Source organism: Chaetura pelagica, unplaced genomic scaffold (assembly GCF_000747805.2).
Source record: "Chaetura pelagica isolate M959 unplaced genomic scaffold, ChaPel_1.0 scaffold116, whole genome shotgun sequence".
Taxonomy (NCBI): Eukaryota; Metazoa; Chordata; class Aves; order Apodiformes; family Apodidae; genus Chaetura; species Chaetura pelagica.
In genome coordinates, this window is record NW_009953655.1 from 3,304,996 (window position 1) to 3,328,578 (window position 23,583).

Consider the following 23,583-nt stretch of genomic DNA (forward strand, 5'->3'; position numbering starts at 1 on the left):
AAGATGCCTGTGTGCTGTTTCAGCACCAGCATCCTGAAACACTAGCTGAAGAACAAGCCAGATTGCCACCAGCTCCCCTCTCCAGGACAAAGTGGAGACAGTCGAGGAATCATGTGCAAAACAGTATGACACTTCAGGGTGAGAAAAAGCAGCTTGACAGCAGGGTTTCCTGCTTTCCATCCTTAATTTCTCCTATTTCTCACACCATTATTTAGCTAGATCTAGCTAGGGAACCAAAATATTTTGGAAATAGGCCCCACAAAGAAACCAACTCCTAAATCACTTCCCACCCAAAGTTAAAGAGGAAAGAATAACACTGCATTAAAACATTTGAATTGTAGAGGGGCACAGGTCACTGATGATGTATTTTAAATCAGTTATTACTGAACTATTTTGAGACTAGGTGCTTTGCCTATAGCTCTCACTTTACCACCAGGGCAACAGAGGTTGGCACATTATGATAAAAAAAGTCAGATTCCTGTTTTAAGGTTTGCAAAGATTTTTTAGCATTAGAAAGACAGGGTGCTAAAAAGTAATCCTAGTAGTTAAATTATACAAAAGCTGCATGAAATACACAGAAATATTAAGGCAGGGAACTCTTGAGAAGAATTATATTTTAATCTGACTATATTGGATTTTAAATAATACAATTTCATTTTATTTTAGAATATGATATTCCAATTTATGTTACTTATCACCAAATTTTATTACGGGAAATTGGAATTTTCAGTCTCTTGCCCTTTTTTCCTAAGGAGCTACACTGAACAGGATGAGACCCATATTGAAAAACTTTTCTCCTTAATTATTTTTTAGCTTTAATTTTCAAATGCAATCTTGTAGAATGTTCTACAGCAGCTACAGGACAGATTGAATTCCCCTTTTATAATCATCTACATACACACTCAAAAATCCTGATATATCAAAGTTTTATGCAGTGTAAAGCAACACCGTCATATCTAGCTAAGCAACTGCTATGTATTTTCATTCTGTTCTTCTAATAATTTCAGCTGTTAAAAAACAACTAAGATTCTGTCTAAATCATCTCAGGAGATAATTGTTATAAACATCTATAAACATCACGAAATGTTGTACCTGTATGCACTTAGATCAAATATTGCAAATGAAGGCAATAGGCTATAATAAAGATAATGAAACTAATTTTTCAGTGTATAATTTGTTTACCACCTAAATTGCATTTAATATTCTTCCTCATTTCTTCAACATTCTTATCATCTCTTGCTGCTTCTGCTCCAGAGCAACCAAGATCTATGAATAGATCTCCATCTATGCCAAACCACCTGTGTTAGTTTAAAAAAGAAAGTTATTTGCAATTCATGCAATATTAGGTAGTTAAACCATAGGTAAGTAGAATACACTTTCCAATGGAAATAAACCACAGTAGTTTATTCTCTACTAGTAGCAGTTGTTTCTAAAGAGTTAACAGGTTTCACATAGGCAGCTGGTCATTCTGTCAAACAGCACAGTGAAAAAGTCAATTTAAAAGGTGAGCAGCTTTTCCTGCACACTCTGTTGATGCTACCAGAAGATTAAGGAAAGAATAGTTGATGGAACTTTGCCATTTAGTGTATAAATGCTGAAAGAATTCTACATAGCAAATTGATTTTGCCATTTCAAGATGTGCAACTTCCATAATTCTCTGATTTTCTACAGGGTTCATTTTGCCCTGCTACAGAAAAAAACCCTATTTTTCATCACTTTTCTTTGGTCTTCCATTCTTCCTTTCTATGACATCCAGAGCAGAGGAATCTAAATAGGAAATCTGGAATACTTGTTCCCATAATTATTTCAGCTGCTGTGAAACTGGAAGGATGCCAGCCAATTTAGACAGGCTATCCAATGCATTGTGAGCAAATTAGTCTTTTATTTAAAAGAGCTTCAAGAAACATTCAATTTAGTTAATTACAGCATTCTGATTTGTAAGCTAAGAACAAATGGGTTGAAATACATTGTAGCATTGAGGTTTTGCTCTAATTTAAGAAAGAGAAATCAATTAGTTGGAATGGAAATAATAAATCTTTCACTTGATCCATCTTTCTATGTAAAAGCCTCCAGATTTTAATGTACCTTTGGTGGCTTTATCTGTTATCTTTTGGTTCATATGCACACCAGGATGAGCACAGGTTTGTTTTAACTGCTCTGTTTAGGCTCTCCAGCAGCACAAGCAGCTGCTGCAGAGATTCTGCTTTGGGATTTACTCCAAGTACCTCATTTTCTGGAACACAGCTCAGTGTTTCATGAGAGAGCACCTGTATTTTATTTTAATAGGAAAGGTAGTAAGTAGTAGTGAGACAATGTATGTAGAGGACAAAAAAATTGGTTTATTTTTGGCTGAGCAGTAATTTGCCATAAACTCAATTATCTGTTTCGTAAAGCTAACAGCAATTACTGCATTAGCTTTCTGAACAGATACAAAAAGAAAAATAAACAACTTCATCTTATTTGTGCTCTTAAACATATGTTTAGATCAACTAAAGGCAGACTTATCTACACTTTTGTAAATCCTTCATAAAACCTATTCTTCTCTTCCATGCTACTATATTTAAGACAACCTTCTTGAAGTCTTTGGCGAGATTTATTCTGAGGAAGATAACTTCCCATGTTCTTCAGTAATAATTTAATATCCCTTTTTTTAATAATTAGCTAAATCTAGCCAAGGCAACAGAGTCTCTGATATCATCACATGCTTAATATGTGGTAATTCAGCCTCTGTTTAAATATATCCTTTACATTTTTCTTTTTCTGGTTTAATGTTAAGTTGCAGACCTCTCCCAACATCACATTTATGACAAACAGAAGCAACTGATGAACACAAATTAAGGCCACACAAAGGAAGATGTTGTAATTTAAGCAATTAGCTAGCTAGTCAGGTTTTTTAAGCTTATTTTAATTAACATAAGAAACTGATAATAAGAATAAGAAGGACGTTCTCTTTGAAGTTAAGTAACAGGATTTCAAAGGACACGCAAAAGTCCTGTCTTCAGTCTCTACAGATGTCTGCTTCATCCATCAGAGATCCAAAGTCTTTGTCCAGACAGCACCAAGTTCCTCCACTGCTTTCTCTCCAGCCCAACCTGCACAGATCCCAAAGGCTGAGCTTGCAGTCTCTCTTTCTTGTCTGATCAGCTATTTGACCATTTCCCACTGCCAAGTTCTAGATGCTCCACTTTTTTTCTGAGCAGTAGCTCCTAGCTTAACCTGGCCCATTTCAGAGTGGCACCATCATGAATTAGAGGCAATTTGGATCTCTAGCAAACTAAATGCTATATTGCCCCAACTCAGCAACAATGGTTGTTGCAGTTTGTGTTGAACTGCTATATCAAAGCTTCTCTCTTCCTGAAATGATTTGCCAGTGTTCCCTCATGAGGGCAATAAACACTTCAAATATCACAGATTTCTTAATCGAAATTTGGATCTTACTGTCTGCATATATTCAAAATTAATTATGCATACACAGAATAATTACATCTGCCAACTCAAGTCATCTTTACATATGGAGTGGTGAACACTGCCACACCAATTTTCAATCGAAAGAGGTCACAGATACTTTGAGAACATCTTCCAATAAAAATGATTCTTCAACACAGATGTAGTATATATTTATTGGTTAAAATGACATTTTTCTCTAAGCTACTAGGCACTCCTTTAACAAATTATATTTAAATGTAATGTCTATCTGTTCTGAGAGTCTCTGTCTCTAACAGAAAGACCTACTCATGGAATCCATTTCCCTCTGTTCTTCCTACCTGCCCAAATATAGCTCTCAGTAAATAAAAGAGGAATCCCCATTTACAGAAAGTCTGTTTATAACAAACACCAAACTGAGAGACTACATTGAGTACAGCATCCTTAAGGGCATCATCCTCCTTCTGCTGAAAATAATGTTTTCAAATCTCAAAAATCTAAGTGTTCGTGGTGCTACCATAAGAAAAAAAAAATCTGTTTTACTCCCCCACATCAAAAAGCCATTAACTACTATTACATATGTCTATCTTTACTGAAATGAACCATACCAAAACTTGTACTGAAAGACTTCTCAGTGCAGAGCTTTTCAGCCAAGCTTCCCTTTATCTCTAAGGCATAACTTAAGAACTTTGTCCACAGTGACAAAATATTACTAGACAAACACTGTGGATACAGACATGCTCTTACAACAATGTACACATACTTAAGCCTTTGCTAGAAAGATTCTAAAATGTTCGTCTTTTTATATTGAAAGATATTTGAAAATAATCCTGTAAGTAACCTGGTACACTAACATCCACTTTTACATAGTTTCACAGCAACAGAAGAGTAAGAAACATTTGCTTTGAACACCAGACTCTGCTACAATAAACATAAAATGGGGTTTTAGTCTCCTTTGCTGGAGACATTCAAAACCTGCCTGGGCAAGTTCCTGTGTGATGTGCTCTAGGTGATCCTGCTCTGGCAGGGGGGTTGGATGAGATGGTCTTTTGAGGTCCCTTCCAATCCCTAGGATTCTGTAATTTCTTCTCCACCAGTACAAGGCAACCACCTTCCGACCATTGTACAGTGACCCCAAAACTACCCTAAAATGTACTTCAAGATTTCCCAAGCACAAAAGAATTTCAGCCTGGCACAGAACTGGCAGCACCTCCTTTGTATTGCCCCAAAGCTGCTCAGCAGACAAGTCCAGGAGCAGAAGGGAGAAGATGGAATCATGACTTACTGCCACTTCTGCTTGGTCTTCCCCTGCCGCAGAGTGAAAAGCATCCTGCATCCCTGACACATTCAGTGCTGAGCTGGCGTGGAACCAGCTTTCCTCGCTATGGTTCTCTGCTGAAAGTAATTCCCTGACCTGCAGTGCACAGCACTTTCAATTCACTCTGCCCACAGTCTTAGATAACAGGCAGTTTCTCCAAATGACCCATTTGATCCTTATGAACAAGTGGAAACACATCAAAAAGCTTGTTAACATGGGAAGCTGCAACTGAAGACTACAGTACTACATGCTATTACAATAATATTTAATAAAAAAATCTTACAATATTAATCACAATATTAATAAAAATTAAGATCAAATCTTAATCAAAACTCAGAAAGAAAATAAAATTCTTGGCTAGTTGATAGCATTCACTGTGGCTCAAATTATGGCCATCATGTTTATCGTTCTATAATGAAAAATAATACAAGAGATCAAAAGTTTCCCAACAACGATACAGAAAAACTGTTCAGCAGATGGATTTTCTTTACTAATTAAAAATGTTTATTTCTGAAAATTTATTTTCTATTTAGTTATAGTATTCCATTGATAATTTAAAACTTCTGGGACAAAAAGTAAATTCGAAATTTACAGTTGTAGCCTGAGTTCCAAAAGAAGAAAAACCAACTTTTCTGATACTACCAGACTAGTGTATTCAGCACAATTATAGTAAAGGTTTTTTTCTTCATTCATAGTGTTTTCAAGTACAGTAAAAGCATATGAAAGGGTTGACAAGCCTGTGCATTTTCAAAAGGAACATTACAAACTTTCCCTCGGTGGCACATCCGAACAGTAAGCAGGTTCCTGACATCAACTGTTTGAAGATGTCAGGCAGCACAGAGAATACACCTGTTGGAGCACTGCAACTCACACAAGTAATCATTGCTAGGAGTAATGAAATGTTGTAATCAATCATAAAACAACTGAACTAGAGATGAAACTCTATGGGGAAAATACCTTACAAGCTCTATCACCATAGTTTAACAGTATAGGAGAAACATGCATTGTCTGGAGTTTAAGGTTAATCTTGCCATCATCAGTTAAACAGAAAATGCCTTTCTTCTCAGTTTCTTTTCTAAATTGGCACTGTCCCCACCTAAAGAGAAAGCATAAAAGAGAATAATTTTCTTTGAACAAGGCTTAGCTTATCCATCAACTGCCCAATCCTTCTCACACAAATTTCTGGCTTTCCTACATCTACATCAAGTCCTTCAATACCAACCTTATGAAATTTCTCTAAAGCCCAGAAACTCTTATCTTTTAGAAAAAGCCTCAAAACCAGGTACAATTCAGAAAACGAGCATGAGTCCCTCCTCATCATGATCACTGAGTAAACCCCAAGTGTTCTGATACAACTGAATGGGCTGGAGAGAATCTGCTTTTCATTCCTAATTCTTCCCTCTACTGTAGAAAAAAAGTATCTTTGCCTACTACAGTTTCTAAACTTTGGGAACATAAAGGAACATAAAGGCCTCTTCCCTGGGTCTCAAGAATTACCCTGCTGTCTCCACCACTGACTTACACTAATATAATTAATGCAATGTCCCAAGGGTTGCAAATAAAGCAGGCTAGAAAGACTTGGACATTACTTCAGCTAAAAGTACTCCTGGCTCAATCCACACTGTTTAACCTTTGTATCAATTAGCTAAATAACATCAGCAATAGATTCTTGCCAACTTCTAGCCAACCAGCAGGTTTCAGAATCCAGCAGGGAGTTTCTTAACAGCTTTAGTTTAACTTGTCTCATTTAATGAGATCTATTTCTGCCTAATTCTACAGTAAAGTGTTCTTCAATTGACAGATGCAATCAAACAAAAATGTTGCACCTCTGAACTGCCTCAGTGTTCACAGTGATTATGGTACATACTCCCCATTTGCTCTTGTCAAGAACGTTAATGAATACAATTAGTATTTCTTACATAACTCACTGCCAATCCACTATGACACCACAATTGTCCTGTGAGTTATTTAACAGCTCTTCACACATACCTTCTGGATCAAGGGATGCTCATTAATGCTGACCTTCTTAAAACTGATTTCCCTTCAGTATGGGTACAATTCAGATAAACCAAAGAATAAAAGAGCATTTTTTTTTCCTAAAAATTTCTTCTTCTCATACCACTTAAATTTATCAGATAATAGGAAACATGTTCAGGTAAGTTTCTTTTACACATGAAATAAAAAGGCCATTTTGCAGTGTAAGTGTTAGGCAGCAACTTGGGAAGTCAGCTCCTTATCTCACCTATTTTGCAGCTTCCCACCTCCAGGCTGTCTCACCAGCACTTGCAGGTTACTTGAACAGAGGACATATGTGAATAGTTTCAGTGCGCTGATTCACAGTAACTCAGGTGATTCTGCAGTAAAAGTTCACAGAACAACTCTGCAAGCACCTGTGTCAGTACAGCTGAAGATGTAGTTTCCTTGAGGTATAAAGCTGACCACAGCTAAAAGGGGCTATGGATAAGGATCTACACCCCCACTACTCTCTCCCGTCTTCTGTTTGCAGACACTTCTCCAGCTGTATGTCAGCACTTTCATGCCATCATGCACCCACCTAGATGCAGTCCTGAGTCATGTCCTCCAAGGGATCCTGCTTTAGTGGGGAACTAGGTGATCCCACTAGAGTGGGACTAGATAATCTCTAGAGGTCCCTTCCAACTTTGACAGTTCTGTGATTCTGTGCATCCACACGCACAGCGAAACCACATGACCATTTGGCTGAGGGTGTGATCCCACAGAAGCCTCCTCTACAACCAGGTTTCCAGGTGATCCCACCCACTCCTTGGCTGTTCACTCACTGCTGGAACACAAAGCAGGGTCCTGCAGCACACAGGCTGGTGCTGGAAAGAAGGACAGACAAGGCTGCCTCTTTTGATGACAGCACAGTCACAAATCAGTTTAAGCTACTGGGAAGCTGTGTGTTTAAGGGATGCCATGCTGAAGTGTGAGGATAGGAACAAGAAAGGTGTAAATTTGGAATGCAAAACCTTTAAAGTGACACTGCCAATGGACCATGGAATTATACCTAAGGAACTCTGTGTGATAAAACAGAAATACATGTTTGTGCAGATTTTTTTTATAAAATCAAAGTCTATTTATCTTTTTTTGCCCATACTCAAGCTCATATCCAAGCAATAAAACTAAGAGATGTACCGAAACTCAACTGTTTATAACTTTTCTACCATTTGACCAAGGGTTTGCTTGAATCAAAGACTGGGCAATTGAGAGGCACAGCTGCTAAATTTATCACAGGACTCTGACCAAAAGCAATCAAATTTCCATTTTTTTTTCCAAAATCTCTGTGTGTATTTTTATTAATAGAGTTATAAACCCAGCAGTGTTAATCCATGGCACTACTAAATTTAAAAGCCTTACCTTCTAGGAGAGAAAGAACAGACTTTGCTTTAAAAACCAACAGAAAATTAGATTTTGCTGAAAACAAAGTTAAGTGAGACAGGCTAAAGTTCTGCAGCTGCAGACAAAAGACAAAGACAGGCCAATGTGGTATCATACCACCAATGGAGAGTTATACTCAACGATAGTCCAACTGAAAACTGCAGATCCCAAAACTTTGGAGACCTCTATTCCAACATAAGTATTCAGGCCTAGAATAACTTCAGCTTACTGTATATTTTAAATTAGTGTTTTAAGGATTTCCCAAAAATTTACATAAAGATAATGCTGCCTTCCTTGAGGAAGGCCCTCCAAATTTTCTTTCCACAGTTACAAAATAATGTACTTTTAGACTCCTATTTGCATTGCAGAGTAAGTCTGATAATCATAAATATGTTAATTAGAGATACTGAGAGAACTCTTCACATTCCAGCCACAGTGTTAAATTATTTTCTAGTCAAATTTGCCAAATCTTATGGAGAACAACAGTAAAAATAATAAATAGTGGTGACACTGAGGCTAGAGGTTTGCAGGAATATGTGGAAATGGAAAATTTTGTAATCCCAGATATCATGTAAGTCAAAAGTAACATGACTCTGCCATCCTTTCATTTTTATGACATATGAGACATAACCAGGAAAAAAAACCCAATACAACAAAAAAACCCAAAAGAAACAAAAACCCACACCTTCTCACAGTACCAGAACAATTCTAAAGCAAAAATTACAAGAGCTTACATCAGTAAGACAGTTTGTCTCAGTGTTTCACAGTTGCACAAATCAATTCAACAAGATCTGCAGCCTAAAGATGATCACTTCTGCTTCTAGACAAACTACTATGCTGTTTTAGTATAAGCACTATGAAGTGAATAAAAAAAACTTTAGTAGTAGCTACAAATACCCTGGGGCACCTGAGAAATCAAAAAATACGAGTATCCATTTCTTGTTATTTGCTTAAGTGATTTCTGTACACAGAAACCTCAAGCACTGAAAATGTATTCCCAGGGCAAACCCATGAACTTATATTGCATACGTCATATGGTAGTACCAAGAGCACTACCTTTTTTAAATTAAATTCCGGGCTTTTTTTCTGAACAGTGGAACGAGGAGTAGTATTGACATATAAAAAAGAAGTTAGCTTCATTTGCTTCGCAGCAGAAAGATCCATGTACTTGGGGTAATGCTGCTGTTGTTCACCTCAACTCTACTTTTAAAGAAGTGTTGAGAAAAATCACACTACTTTGTAAAAACTGAAAATCCAGCAGAAGAGTAGATGGCATAAGCAAAAAGGCGAGCATTCTTAACCAACACAGCACACTTTTGACATAATTAATTTCACATATTTATTTCCCAAAACCTTTAAAATGGGGTCTTTGTGTATGCAAGTTGTGCAACAGCTTACCATCTGATACCTGCTGACATTGAAATTTTCCTTATCACGAGCAGTCTTCACATTGACCATGTCAAACTTCTTTGAAGCAATTCTAACTTGGCAATATGTATAATTGTTCATTTTTTAAAAGCATTTTTTAAAATTACTGTCTTAAACTCAGCATTTTTCCCCCAAGGGAGCTGTACTACAATGAGCTAAGACTAATTCCTTCCAAGGCTGAAGTTTGAGGCAGCAGACAGTTGCTGTATCTTTACACCACAAAAGGAACTTGGAATATTGACTGAACTATTTAAGCTTCTCCTTCTCTTTGTGTAATTATAAAGTTACAATGACAATCAAGCTACCCCAATAAGTAACAACTTTCATTCCCATCACCTTGAACTCCAGCCACTCAACTAGTAGTGTGATGTTAAATTATATACTAACAATAGGGCAGTCTGGAATTAATCTATTCTCCCAAATTAAAAAATGTTTTTAATCCCTCCTTCCAATATGTGAAAGTCCTTCCTGTGTGTAAAGCGTAATATATGTCTAGATATATGTAATATTTGTAGACAAGCATCTAAAGGCTATTTTGTTTAATTAGAACTTACAGACACCAACTTGGTACATGGGAAAACACAGTTGCACAATATTCCACAAAATACTCATAATCATCCATTATTCTTATTTGAAATGACATGTAGACACAGTGCTATATTATTGGTGTTATATCCATTGAAAACAGATTATATAGTTGCTGATTCATTAATTATTTCATATAGAAAAAGTCAGTCTTTATTTTAACTTTCACATATGCTAAGGTCACAATGAAAATTCAATTCCACTGATAAGAATTGTCTTAAAAAAATAATTTGCCTTCTTTTCTTTCTTATCCTACTTCCCCATCATTAAAGAAAAATTAAATGAAGGACAGAAGCTTTTTCAATATGTGAGTAAGAAAAAAATATTTTAACGGAAGAAAACAGACTTAATCCCCAAGTACAGAAATATCACCAAATAATTTGCATGTATTGTTAACCTTGCTAACATGGTGCTACCATGTACATGTGGAAGAGAAAAGGTGAACTGCAGCATATCTAAGTCATAAGACTTCGTAAACAGTTAAGTGAACTGGAGTTCTAGTGATACTACAGTTTGTCCTTCTGTGCATGAAGCTATCTGTGCTGACAGCAATCTTCTCTCTGACGGCACTGCTGAACAATGTGGAAGAACTATAAAACCCCTGACAGTCAGACACATCACATTAATTCCTATAGAACTGGACTCAGTACAGTCTCATACTTCACAAATGTTAAGTCAGTTCTAAAATGACTTGGCTCCACTGGTCCCATTTAGCCTTCAAACGTTCTCAGAATTACACTGACATGTCTCATGTCCACTATATCAATACTCAATCAAGATACCAACATGGCAATTTCTCTTAATATAAGAAGTATGATCTAGGGCAGATAATCAGGCATTAAGAAATTAATAATAATCTTATCTTTTTTAATAGAACGTTTGAAGACTTAATAACCTCAGAAATTAAGATGCTTCTATAGCCAAGTTCTCTTTCACTAAGAGGAAAATACCATATTTTATTAACATGAAAAAACTTGCAACATCTGGACATAAAACAATTCTGTTGTCATTGCAGTTCAGGTAAAATATTCATCTCGACCTCCTGTTATCACCTCATGTTTTAAGTGGATGATTACTTCATCTTCCACTACAGACAGAGTTTTTCCATAGGAGTTTGCATGTAATAATTGCAGTCACTGTGAGCAGATGGTGCAGTATAACCTCTCATCACAGTTTCTTCAATAACAACCTATGGCTTCCCCAGCATGCGCTGTTGAATATAAAATAACCACATCCCTGTTTTGACTGATAAAAAAGTAATTATTTCATATACAAAGATAAATTGCCTTTTCATTTTTTAGCAACTTGTCAATCTCGCTTCGTTTTCACCCTTGTGCATTATTGATTGCCACCCGTGTTGTCATTCCATGCTATACCAATTTTTATTTCTTTTTATATATATATATAAAATTCAAAAGTCACAGTCTGAAGAGCCTTCACATTTCCCACTACAGAGAAATCCATGCATGCTCTGACAGAGTTCACTGCACCTTAGTCATGGTTCTCCTCCACTCTGGATATTTTACTAGGCATTTTGCAAATCCTGGAACAACTGGAGTGTTTTATGTGGTGGTATCTTTTGGGTTTTGCTTTTTTTTTCTTAAATCAATGTTTTTTAACCTTTTAAGATGTACACAAAGCACATTTCAAAGACGAAGAGTACAATTTTAAATTAAATTTTTATTTTGATTCACTGAGGCCAAGTGCAAGGTCACCTGTGTCAGGCTGAAGGATGAGCAGATTGAGAGCAACCCTGCAGAGAAGGACTTGGGGCTACTTGTGGATGAAAAGCTCACCATGAGCCGGCAGTGTGACCACAGCCTAGAAAGCCAACCAGATCAAAAAAAGTGCCCAGAAGGTAAAGAGAAGCATTTCTGCCTCTCTACTCTGTTGAGACCCCACCTTAAGTACTGTTTTCAGTTCTGGAGTCCTCAGCAAAGGAGTGACATGGGCCTGTTGGAGCAAGGTCAGCAGAGGAAAGTGAAGGTGATCAGCAGGATGGAGCACTTCCCATACAATGAGAGCCTAAGAGAGTTGGGATTGTTCAGTCTGGAGAAGATAAGCCTTTTACAGCAGCCTTCCAGTACCTGAAGGGGCTACAGGAAAGCTGGGGAGGGACTTTTTATAAGGGCATGTAAGGCTTCAGACTGAAAGAGATTTAGATATAGATTAGATACTAGGAGGAAATGTTTTACTGTGGAACAGGTTGCCCAGAGAAATTGTGGATGCCCCCTCCCTAGAAGGGTTCAAAGGCCAGGGTGAATGGGGCTCTGAGCAGCCTGATCTAGTGAGAGGTGTACCTGCCCAGGGCAGGGGGGTTGGAACTAGTTGATCTTTAAGGTCCCTTCCAATCCAAACGGTTCTAGGATTCTGTGATTGCAACATGCATGACAAAGGAGATTCCCCAGATGGCCTCCCAGCAGCAGTTTACCCTTTAGTCATTGTTTCCTACACCATTTTTACCCTTTCCACACTCTACAATAAGCTCCTTCAGCCTCCAGGTTTGAATCACTCTGTAACATGTTCCTTTACAGTAAGGGCAAAGCTGTGTTTACATTGACACTTGAATCTGAACTCATCCTGATGCTTTCAGTTGTTATATTGAGCGGGAAGAAATATGGAGATAAGTCTGCCTGAAACACAGCATTTTTATATCATTCACTGTGTATTTTATATTGCTACAGAATTGAGACAGACAAGTGGTAACAACACAACGCTGAAATACACTTTGGCTTTTTCTAAGGGCTCCCATTCCTCAGCAATGTTAAGAGTGTCACAGATAATGAGGTCCAGAATCACAGGTGTCTGCCTTTCACCGACTATATGGAGGAGTAACCTATGCAGAAAGCAGCCCACCAAAGGCTACATTTTAAAGCCTAATGTTACAGCAAACAAACTGCTGATGGCTGACTCGAAAATGCTAGACTGCCAATTGCAGTAATTCAAGAGATGCTTCCCAAGCAGGCAAATACCAGGAGAACAGTAAAGAGCCAGTACAATATGCTACCAGTCAACGCAGTGCCAGTCACTCCCACTACTGTGCCACAAACAGTCATGTTTCACAAAGATAAAAAATCCCCCACAGTACTATTTTGTGGTTGAACGCAAGAGGTAACTCAGCCAGTGAAGTCTCCATTTTGCTTCAGGACAGTGCCCTGACAGGGGCAAATTCCTTCCAAATGTACATTGGCAGATCAAATTACACATTGGTGAGACACAATCTGCAGTTCAAAGAATAATTTTGATAAAACCATGCTGGGAACTGACTCATATGTTATTCTGAGAGCTTGCTACTGTACACATAGAATTAATTCTCAGCATACTGAAACTGCAAGCAAATACCATGATGCTGAAAATATTTTCACAACGTAAAGTACTTATGCACAGGTCCAATAATTACTTACAAAGTCCTAACAAAACCTTCAGGTCAGATACAAAATGGTTTTTTACTCTTTACTCTTAAAGAAAACTGATGTTCTGTGATATGTAACAATAACCCTAATCCCATTAAAATATGTTGCAAATTGTTTTAAACCAGTTTACCAACTCAAGACTTCAATCAAATGTGAAAATGGCAAGACAAATTAAAGAATGATTGCAAATGCAGGAGTGATTAATTGAAACTGTACACAAAGTATCTTTTTATGAAATACAATACTGTGTGATTTTGGGAGCAGCGTAAAAAAGGACACCTTATTATGCCAATAATATAAAAATATTTCAATTAACTATTTGTGTTGCAGGGAAAAAAAACAAAACAAAACCTGAGATGAACCAACACTGATCCAATCATGTTTTTCTTAAGGAAAAATACTTCACCGTCAATCAAGTTCAACAAACTGAGGTATGACATCCTACCTGCTCCTTTTTTACTTCAGAAAAACTTACACTGCTTTTCATCACATATGTCTGAACATTTAAGTTACTGTTAATTTTAAGAGAAACCAGTAGAAGTGGTTTATTCTGTTGGATAGGTATTAACCACACAATAAATGCAAGATACTGTATTAATAGATGTTCTTAGAATATTCTACCACTGACATGGAAATACCAAAGGAAAATGAGGGATGTCATTTTTATAACAGGCTACCATAACTGGAAAAAAAGTATTATATCACATTCACGTGAAAATGAAAAATAAAGCTTAAAAAAAAGTTACCTTGATTCTTACTCAGATATATGCTATACAGCATCATGCTGTACAGTCAACTGATAGCATTTGAAATCCAAGTTCCAAGATCTTCAGGAGCTTTGAACAGTTAATTTACTGCAAAAAGGGTGGTTTTTATAATCAAATTGTGCTAAGGCAAAACAGTGTAAGACAACATTCAGAGCTGCAGTTCTTTTATTAATGGAGCATCAACAGTCTAGAAGACTAAAGCTCTCTGTGTATTCATGGGAACACCACAATGACAGATTCATACAATGGTTTGGGTTGGAAGGGACCTTAAAAATCATCTAGTTCCAACCTCCCTGCCATGGACAGAGACACCTCCCACTAGACCAGGCTGCTTCAAGCCCCATCCAAACTGGCCTTGAACACAGCCAGGGAAGGGGCATCCACAGCTTCCCTGGGCAACCTGTTCCAGTGTCTCACCACCTTCACAGAAAAGAATTTCTTCCTAATGTCTGACCTCAGTCTGCCCTCTTCCAGTTTAAAGCCATTGCTTCAACTTGCCTTGGCTAATACTGCAAGATTAAGACAGAAAACATTAAGTAGGTCTACTATAAAGCACTACATCCTTTAGGCCGAATCCTTGTGCTCTGTCTGAATTTGTTCACACACTATAATAAACCTGAAGCTCCATTAACAATAGTAACAAAAATTGAAAATATAGACAAAAATATAAAACTTATCTCTTCAGATATGGCTAAGATCCAGCAGGATATAACCTCTCTCTAAAAGAATCACAGTTTAAAAGACTTGTTATCCTTTACAAAATCACACTGATTTATTTCTCTAGTTGATAAAACAGTAACATCTCAGAACACATCTGCTAATCAAACAGACATTTTCAGATTATTTACTGATAATGAGCAACTCAGGAACTATGAATTTTCAAAGCAGATGAGAAGGCAGAAATTCAAGCAATTTTAGAAATTTTTGCCCCCAGAAAGCACAAAAATCTGACAAAGACTATGCCTCTTAAACTTCAGGGAGGTAAATATTTGGAATAATCTGGAAACCTTAATAGCACATGGAAAAACAAAGACAAAATAGTAAAAATGTCACACAAAACCCGGGAGTCTGGTTAACTATGTTCTGTGGTCACAAGTTCTTTTTCAAAAGCATTGCCTGAAGAGTCAGAGCACTTTTCTAAAGAAAAAGCCTCAGAATCACATGATTGCTGTTGCAGATACAGCACAGATACAAGTATTGCACAATGCAGCTGCCATCCTGCTTTCACATGCACAGCTTTCTGTTACAATCATTCTGACCCCACAACTGTCTGCTGGTTCTCCAAACTCCATGACGCCTTAGGCTAAAACAGATTTTTCCCCCTTGCCGTGCAATATTTCGTTAGCAAATGCAAACATCCTCACTAAAATACTGCTCCTTCTCTTTTTTGGCATTTACAGGACAAATTCTTAAAAGGAACAACCAAAAACCCATTGTTTATACAAAGTACTAAAAAGTAATCTAAGTTGTAATTAGTAAAGGCATTTTTGACATGACATTTGGCCTATTCCGCAGAATTCTGAAAATTAAAAATTACAAAAATAGCTACATGAAAAAATAAAATCATCCCCATCTTTTCTTTCAGCTGTAGCAACAGATTGTTTTAGTAACAGCAATCTGTTCAGCAAATGAAAAGAAGAAATTACCAGGCATCAGAAGGTATTAAGAGTCACAAGGTGGTGAGTCACTATACAGTAAACCAAGCAAACTGACCAAGGATCTAATGGAGTCTTTATTTCTTGCATTCCTACAGGTGAAACCTTCAGAGAAGCAAGGTTTTCAACAGAACAGCTCCTCAGGTCTGCCTACACTACAAAAACCAAATTGGAAAGTCTGTGCATCTGCAGATAAACAGGGAACAAATTGTCATCTCCAGGGATAAAACAACAAACTAGGAGATTACCTTGCACCAGGATATTCATCCACTCTTTATTATAAGAAAACCATTCCTAGAAAAGCAGTCTGGAAAGAATTTGCCTAGAAAGTCTTTGGAATGTCCATTACTAGAGGCTTCTAAGAGCAAATCAGATAAATATTTGTGAAGAGTGATTAAGGTACAATTGATCCATCACACAGACCACTAAAGTCTATGACCTTTCAAGATAACTCCCACCCGTGGTTTTTTTCCCTTCCAAGTCACTGAGTTTTGACTGTTACTAAACTAACAGTTTCTAGTTTGGTAAACCCTTGAACTCCACATTTTCCTGTAGGACAGTGTGGTAGAAAACTGAAAATATTAAAAGTAGATGTAAATATTAAATTTTTTTCTGACATAACAATACATTGAATCTCAATTTTTTCTCTGTAAGTGCTATTAAAAAAAACCAAACCATGCACTTCTTGAATTTTTCTTGCAAGCAAGCACATATTACCTGACTTTTTTCTTTTTAGCAGACTCAGCTAACGTGATGTGAATATTTGCTGCAGTGATCAGGGCACTGCTCTTTCAAACTCATCTTAATTTGATTAGTGACAAAATTTTTCCACATAATGAAGTTTGGTACATTTTATTAGTAGCAATACAACCCCCTACACTTGAATGCCATTTTTTACTTGGTAGAGATGTAAATGAATCTTTATTACTATCATCCTTCTACTTAGATTATCCTGAGTTGACATTTTTACATTCCATACAGAAATCCTCCTGCCACCTGAGCATGGTGTATGCTGGACTTGTTCTTGGGTGTGACTGTGACAGGAAGTATCAAAAGCATTTGTGCAAGCACAAAGTATATCACAAAAGTAGTTTATCTCTCTAGAAATTTGAATTTTATTCTTGAAAAACTTGGTGTAGAATGGCATAGAGCATGACAGGGAAAGTTATATATTTTCTCAATTGTTCTTTAATTTCTGAATTGTTTTTCTTATTAAATCAAACCATTCAAGTTAGAGAGCTAGACTTAGATGAATTGGTCTTTGTAGTCTCTGGTTCTTCCCCCTTCAAGTCTCACTCAAACAATAGCCACAGTTTTGGCAAATACTCTCAGGAAACTTTTTTTAGGTGACATTATACCACAGGCACTTCGGAGACAAATTCATAGTTTTGAAATAATGCACTGGTAACAATTCTTTTGCTTGGTTCCTCAGTAATAGTTTCTCTCATCTTCAAGTGTAATTACATGAAGCAGTTAATATATCCAAAGAATCAACAAAGCTGTCTTCATATAATTCATTTGCTAAAGAAAAGCTATCAGATTCATGAAGTATGAAAGCTGAGCAACTACAAAAGATTGGGCTACTTTATACTGCCTGAAACACTGAAATATTTCTCATGTTCTAGTAAGCTCTGTATGCTGACTTTATATAAAGGAAACAAAGTTTTTAATGTATATTCTTATTTAAGGGAAAGCATCAACACTATTAAATGAGATGTAGTTGATTTAATTTATGAATGGTGTTTTAAAATATATACTCTGTAGACTAAGGAAAGGCATATACCTACCAGAGGTTCATTTTAGAGATTCTACAATTAAAACTAATTAATACAATAATTGATGATGGAACACATTTGATGTACACAAAAATGTCAATGAAATAAGGAAGGTGTCATTTTGATTACCTGACAAGAGCGAAACTGGTTGACTAGCAGTGTACATCTCTGTGGGTCTTTTCTTCCATCCAAACTGTCCAGTTCAGCTGCAACTTGATTTAGTTCCTCATCAGCATAGTAAAACTGAGCAAGGAGCTGAGGGTCTGTTCTCTGTATTTAAGACAAAGACATATAAAATATTACATCATTTTTGTAAATAAAAACATACTTCAGCTAATTCTTTTTACATATAAGGCAAATAAGTAGTGTGGCAGCATGAAAAAGAATTATCTTGAGATATTTACACACATCTGCAATTTTTTTCTACCTTGAAGAAAAAAATACCTCTCACATAGCAAACTTGGAGCATTACTCAGCTACCATTATCTTCAAAACCATCCTAGTGTTCTCACTACTTGTGGCATAATTAACTGGCAGAGCAAACAACTGAATCACAAGTTTTGTTTATTAAGCAAAAGTACCTTCAGTTCTAGGTAAAACAAGACAAAGTTGTTTTCCAAGTTAAATAAAAAAAAACTAATGCTCAAGTCTATCAAGCATGTGCAGTCCCTGCAACATGATGCACAGTCCTATATGGTCACCACGTTCTCATTAAAACAAAACAGCAATTAAAAGAGAAGAATAAAGGAATGCATCATCAAAACTATTGAGAATTATTATTAATAAAGTTTTACCCCATAAAAGGGTTTGTTTGGGATTTTTTTTAATATTAAGAACTGGAAATTCTGATCTTAGTTAATGTTTTCATCAAAATATTGGAAAAATAACAGAAAACAGGGATGATTACAGGGAAGTAGGAGATAAAAATTTGGACTGTGGGAGGAGGGAAGGAGTAGCTTTTTGTAGGTGCCAGTAACTTGGTGAAAAATTCATGGGCTGAGTTAAGCACAACCTCATATTATTCTAGTAAAGTAAAGTAATCAGTAAAACACACAGATTTGCAGGAGATGTGTACAAAATGAAAAAAGTTGGGTTTAATCACAGTGTAAGAAACATTAAGAATATACCAAATGTAGACTGGGAATTATAATTAGTTGTCAGTAGATGAAAGAAAAAACACCTGATACTACAGAAAACAAGCAACTGAAAATTATCTGAAATGGATTCTTAATGCCCTGAAGAATGAAACCATGCAAAAATACTTATAGAGGGGCCAGGGTATATACACAACAAGTAAAAATAAAGTTGCATGGAAGCAATTTAGAGACTCAAACATTGGCAGGGGTAGGGGAGGGGGAACAACAAAGGCAACACATCTAGGTAAGAAAAAAAAGTGTAAAAAGAAAATATTGCTTTTATAAACTGAAGCAATAGCAAAAACATAAAAATCAGCAATAAATACATCAGAGCAAAACATGTACCAACAGAAACAAGCGTATTACAGCACAGAAATGACATAGTACAGTGAACAGCAAAACAGAAGATAACATCATTTTGAAAGACATGAATACCACCAAATGCAACAAGTGGCAAAAGAAAAAAACACTGAGGATATACTAAGGAAGTATATGTTGTGAACTGTATCATTTTCTATCTGAAAGACAAAACAGGTCCACTATTATAAAAGGATCAAATACTAAATTTCTTGAGGGATGGGCATATGGAGGCAGCAGGATCAGAAGCACTGCTGTTAGCAAATCACAAGTTTAAAGCACTAATAGAGTTGATAAAGGTGTATTGGGAGGGCTGAATCTAAGGCTTGACATAAACCTAGTCCTGCAGCCAGAGTCCAGAAGACATGAGCCACTTGCGATAACAAAGACAGATGAGCAGCAAACTTCTACCAACAGCAACACATATTCAAAAGGGGTGAGAGCCCAGCAAACACCCATCAGGAACACTTGATAAAAAGCAGTTATTGTTGCGTCATACTTCCAAAAAGTCATTCAACACATAGTACCACAACATATTGTTCAAGTCTCTATTTTAGTCTCCACAAGATTTATATCCTGCAGAAAAATCCTTTTAAGCCCTCACAACACAACATTAAAACCTGCAAAGCTGTACAGGCCCTGAAAAGGAAGAACAGAATATTAACATCTTCTGAAGAGAATGATATACAACATCCTCCATGCTTGAAAGGACCAAGGAGTTTACTGCAAGTATTTTTATTGCTGCAAGACTCATCAAAAAAGATTTTTTTCTTAATATGTCCTCAGTGTTACATGCTGAAGTGGTTCTCAGAAATTTAATGAGACAACAACAATCCTCCCTGAATACAGAGGCACTGACTCCTGTACCTATGTTACCATAAAACTTGGTTGCTGCAAGAACACTCTAACACTTGTCTTTAAGTTTTAGAAGGCAGGCATTTTTTATTGCAGCGCTGGATGCATGAGAGACAGTTCTCAACGTTCTGTATTCCCTAAGTGACAGCAGACAAGACTTAGATTGTCCTACTAGATACATATGCATCAAATTTCCTGGAATTCATTGTAGTATTTGCTTTTTCATTATCCATGCACTTTAAGCCTCTCAGGTGGGTGTCTTCCACAGTGTTCCTCTTGGGGGGGGGAGCATTCTGAGATGTCTTTTGATGAATCCCTTCTCCAACACATGCACAATGTTGGGCACCAAGTCTAGCTGCTCTCAGTCAATTTCCAACTGCAAGGCCCCAGTTCCTTGAGGCTGTTATCTATTTACATGCAGAAGGCCTGGGGTGAGCCCAAATCAACATCTATTGTCACAAAGCACATTGTTTCACAAAGTGTAATTTCACTTCAGCATCTTTCTACTAAAAATACAATAAAATAGCCTAATTTAGTTCTAATGTTTTGCATTTACAAAGTAAGGATTAGTAAATTTCTTTCAGCGCTTTGCCCACCCAATTATTTTTATTTCTGATTTTTACATTTTCCTTCAGCATTCATCTACATTCATTAAAACTTTGCAGTTGTTCATGAAAGATGAAGGAGTTCACATGTGAAATTGTGACAAACCATGACTGCTGCTTTATAAGCATCTAAATTGCACTGCAGAAGCAAAATATGGCAATTTTATTAAGACTGGTACCAAACAAAACAAGAAAGGCTGAGATATTTAGCTCCCATGTGGCTGATCTTTTAAATTGGAGGAAGAAAAGTTTTAATTGAGTTTTCTCAACTGTGTTATGTTTGGTGCAGATTAGTAGTGTGATCTTTGATTAATTGTGTCAATCATATGTGGTCCTGGCAAGCCAGAGCTGCATGAAACTCTAAACCCTTAGCAGGGGGCTTTTTAAAGCCAATAACCACAACCTTCTAAATTAAATTTGTTCCATTTGGTATCAGAAAATAAAAGACAGCACCACGTTCCATGCCAATTTTTACTTACTGTTGATGAAAAATATGGTTCAAATAATTCCATCTGAATTACATACTCTTTGGCAGAATACAAGTCAGTAATCCCCATACTCAGCTGCTCAAATTAAAATAAAAACTTCATTTGAAAGCACCCGACAGAGAACCTACCACCCGGTAGCTTGTTGCAGGAATTAATAACATTTACCATCAAATTAATGCATCTAATCCCTTGTTTCAGTTTGCTGGACTTCAGCTTCTAGCCACTGCTCGTGTCAGGCCTTTTCCCACTGAAGTACTGAGTACACATGTTACTTCTCTTCTTTGGGGGAAGCACTACTATCCAGAGTGCAGTCACCCTTCTTACCATCTCACCATTGTAGTTTGCACATATGGTTTGAGGGTTTGGTGTGGAATTTTTGTTTGGTTGGTTTTGGGAGGGGTTTGTGTGTGATGGTATTGTTTTTGTTTTAAATCTATTAACATCCCACACCCTCCTGAGTGTGAGCTATCCAGGTAGGAGTGCAGACCCTACACGCTTGCTTACCTTTCTTTACATGACACATTTGGAAGGATTCCATCCACCAAATGGTCCAGGTTATTTTGCACAGCTATATTTACAGTGCATAATTTACCACACCCCCTGCAGCACATCCTCCACAGTTTTGGAATAATCACTTCATACGTGGATCATAGCTCATTACACAGATTTGTGTGATAATACATGGACTATCACTGCAGTCAGTACAAAGACTGAGGCTTTGAGCTGGGGTTGTTCAGCCTGGAGAAGAGGAGACTCAGGGGGGACCTTATCACTCTCTTCAACTACTTGAAGGGAGGTTGTAGTCAGGTGGGGACTGGCCTGTTGAGAAATAGAGTGTGTCTGGGTGAGTACCTGGTGACCAGCCAAGGTCAACCCACCACACTGAACTTGTAAAACACTTACAAAAGCCTCCTCCAGCAGCTAATCTCCCTGAGTTTGACCTTAAGACAATCACATTTCACTCTCAGCTGCTGCAAGAACATTAAGTTTAAATACAAGTATTTGCGTAGAAACTGCAAATTCAGCTTGTTGACATATATTTTGAAATTAACAAATCACTCTTTAAATGTTTTAAACAGCTTGCTTCATACTTGTCTAGATTTTTCTATTTAAACTCAAAGATTACACTAAGTAGCTCTTCAAATAAAACAGATTCTGTAGTCTTTTTAGTGATTTGTTACCTATCATGAGGAAAACAGCCAATTTAGCTCCCTGGGCTTGTTGAGTGATGATATTCAATTGCAGATCTACAGCCCTCCTTCACACAAAGGAGTGTTGCGACACTTGGATGAAGCACCCAACTATTTTTCCTCCAATAATGCAAGCCCTCCGCTTTGCTACGCTGCACATCTTCACAATTTTCTGCATTAGAGAACTTTTCGACCTGCTATAAGTTATAACATGTTTTATGGATGTGTCTAAATATTTATAACAATTCCTAAACATTGAAGCAGACAATACTCTCTTCTTGGACATGTCCTCAATGTCTTCCTAATTATTAGTTTGTTATACTCTTTTTTCCTTTCAGAATCAGACTTCTATTTGAAAATAAAAACCGAACACAACCAACAACAAGTAAAAAAACCTAACAAAAACCTCAGAAAACCACTTTGTGCCTTTGAAGGATTGCTCTGCAGCATCTTTTCAGCTCTATCTTGTTTTAGCATGCACATATCCTAATAGGATTTTGTCCTCCTCCCAGGTCTGTAGTTCCAGCATTTGGCTCACACTTAGCAGATCTGGTAAAATGCCAGTTTTGCCTTGCTGTTCAGTACCAACCTGTTCTGAACAATCTGCCATATACAGCATTTTAGTTCTGGATCATGAAATAAATGTCTTAATCAGGGCATAGATGACCCTCTATGGGAGAGGGAAGTCTGACCCAGCAATGAGTTCAAGCCTGCTGACTATAAAACACTTCATAGTCTTCCTCAGGTAGGAACCAGCATAGCATATAGGCTTCTTGATATTGAAAATGCATCTTAATTTTTCTTTGCCTCAGCAAGCTTGCTTATGATGAGTCTGAGGTGCTCCATAACATTTTAATAAAAGCACAGTCATCTGTGTAAAGTTGCTCATACATAACCTCATTTGCCTTGTAGGAGGCTTTCAATAACCTCAGGTTGAAAACCCTTCCAGATATTCAGGAGTTAACTACCTTGACATCATATCACTAGCACAATCAATCATTGCAAAAAAAGATTTAATCAGAACTTTGCTCCAAAATGCATCTGTTCAATGATGAAAGAAACTGCTCCTAAAGTCCTCAGCACAAAAACTTTTCCCAGCTTCTGCTGTCTGAGAATAACTTCAAATGAATGTCTGCGTTTTGATCTTATTTCCACTGTTTCAGCTAAATCTTATAAACAAGTAGCTTTCTGA

At 37.0% G+C, this 23,583-nt stretch overlaps 1 protein-coding gene across 5 annotated transcripts in view; it reads right to left on the bottom strand.

Annotated features, from left to right (window-relative positions):
• The window catches only part of ZFYVE28 (zinc finger, FYVE domain containing 28), a 77,643-nt gene extending 59,619 nt beyond the window's left edge, over positions 1-18,024 (bottom strand). For all 5 annotated transcript variants that reach the window (XM_010000249.1, XM_010000252.1, XM_010000251.1 and 2 more), the window contains exon 1: positions 17,890-18,024. The gene's annotated coding sequence lies outside the window, so the exon portion shown is untranslated. The remainder of the gene's footprint in view (positions 1-17,889) is intronic.
• Positions 18,025-23,583: the final 5,559 nt, after the last annotated feature.